We start from the raw sequence: 2,235 nt of genomic DNA on the forward strand, positions 1-2,235 counted from the left end.
TTACTATCTGACCCTAATTGTATTTATGGCAAATAGTTTAGTCCCCTTGCTTGTTAGTGATTACAAATGACCAGATAATTGAGCTCTAGACAAGCTTTTATATTGGTGTTAAGGTTTTGGGGAAAGGAAGATTAAATGCCATGTACAAACACATGCTTTCAAGATATTTTAATTTTTTTAAAAAAAATTTGTGTGTGTATATGTATGTGTGATGGGTTCAATTACATGTCTATCATGTTCTAGTGGACACTTGTCTAATTCATCTCCATGACAGACTTTGTTTATTTGTTTTTTACTTCAAGACAGGATTTCTCTGTATAGCTCTGGCCATCCTTGAACTTGCTCTGTAGACCACGGTAGCCTCAGATTCAGAGATCAGGGTCAGGGGCATTTTGTGACCCAGGTGTAAAGCTGTCTCTTTATTTTTTTGGTCATTTACTTAGTATCTCTGAGCCATAATTGTTTAGATATTATTTAAGATCCTTCAGTCATATTTTACAATCTTTTCAGCAGTGCTTTACATTTGAAACATGTTATCTTTGTAACGACAAAAAAAAAAAAATGCCATAGGAAACACAGTCAAATTTGTAATGTAGCCATTTAGGAAATCTATTTTGTTCCATTCAAGGGAGTCAGACACAAAGACAAGAAAAATCAAAGTGTCATTCTCATTTAGTATAGTTATAAATATCACAATGAGATTGATTAGTGAAACAACATGAAAAAGAATAGGCTGCTGTTAGCTTCCTTGATGAATATTCAGTATTTAAATCCTAGAAACTATAAAAAGTGAACAGTCTATTTGAATGTTTTTTTAAAAAGCCTACCTTGACACTGCTAAACCATTTTCTTTTTTTTTTTTGTCTTTGTGAGGGAGGCAAAAGTTGGCTAGTTTAATACAATTTCTCCTTTTCTAGTACATACACAGAAATCCTATATGGCTTAATCAACATGTGCACGAATGTTTGTTTATATACAGAGAGACACACAGCATCATTTTCCATGAGTGACAGGCCTGGAATAGGAAGCTGACAGGCAAGGGAGATCAAAGGCTGTGCTTTTGCTTATGGGCCCATTTCTCCAAACATAATGTTCTGGGTACCTTATGATGACTATGATATCTACTAGCACGTGTCCTTTAAGCATCTTGTCCAAACCAGCCAAATGGGCAGAACCAGGAGCCTTGATCTTACACCAGTAAGGGCAGCTGCTGCTATCAGATACAAAGTATATCCCCAAACTCTCCATTAGGAACTTCAGGGGCAGTATATGAGGCTCCTGGAGGAACTTGGTAGCCCTCAGTTTACAGCATAAAGTTACAAATTAGTAACTCCATGGAAGTCCTCATCTCTGCTCATTTAGGCAGAGATACTTTGGCATCATCAACTTTGATCTCCCCTGGAGGCATCTCATTCAGACATATTCCCATGATTTGAAGGGATTGGCGCATCTCTTCCACACAACCCAAGTACCTATCATAGCAGTTCCCTTGAGAACCAGTAGGACCATCAAACTCAGTGTGGTCTTAAACATCATAGAGCTGGGTCTTCCACAAGTCCCACTGGATGCCTGAGTATCACTCAGCTGAATCCACAGTTAAAGTGAGTCTTCTGCTGATGGAAACTCAATGTCAACTGTTTCCATTTTTCTAGATCCTACTATTGGTCAATATCTCCTTCATCTCACCATTCTGAAGGAGAAGTTCTTGGAAAATTCCTACATGTCATCCATAAGCCCAAGAGGTTGGTACTGGTGCACTCCTCCTGGTCAGATCCAAGCAGCATGCATTTGGGTTCCAGACACCTATTCAGAGATCTCAAACATCTTCCTTCTTTCTTCAGACATCAGAAGAAAGGAGTCATGACACATGCCAAGGACCAGCCTTGGCTTGGTTGGGGGTCCTGAGGAAGGGGTGTTTGGGGGCAGTGAAAGTATAACTTGAAGTCAATCATGGGTGCCAGCTGACAGTCTTGTGTTCTACTCAAGACAGCCCTCTCTTGCTAGAAAAAAAAAAAAGGTTTCTAAAGCTCTATGGATAGCTCATAGTTCTTCCAACCAAAGTTAGAAAAGATGATAGAAAAAAACTTATTGGATTTTCCAATCAAAAGTCAGAAAAGTTGCTGGAAAAAAAATTCTTGGATTTTCTGACCAAAATCAGAAATCCTAATAGAAAAAAAAAAATCTAAAAGAGCTGTGTTCACTCTCCAAGCAGTGCTCTTTGGGTATCTCTCTCAC

General features: G+C 38.5%; 1 pseudogene; it reads right to left on the reverse strand.

Moving 5' to 3' along the window:
• Positions 1–1,064: 1,064 nt before the first annotated feature.
• On the reverse strand, positions 1,065–1,862 carry LOC114608198 (annotated as a pseudogene).
• Positions 1,863–2,235: the final 373 nt, after the last annotated feature.

The sequence above is a fragment of the Grammomys surdaster genome, unplaced genomic scaffold (assembly GCF_004785775.1).
Source record: "Grammomys surdaster isolate TR1022 unplaced genomic scaffold, NIH_TR_1.0 125878, whole genome shotgun sequence".
Lineage (NCBI taxonomy): Eukaryota > Metazoa > Chordata > Mammalia > Rodentia > Muridae > Grammomys > Grammomys surdaster.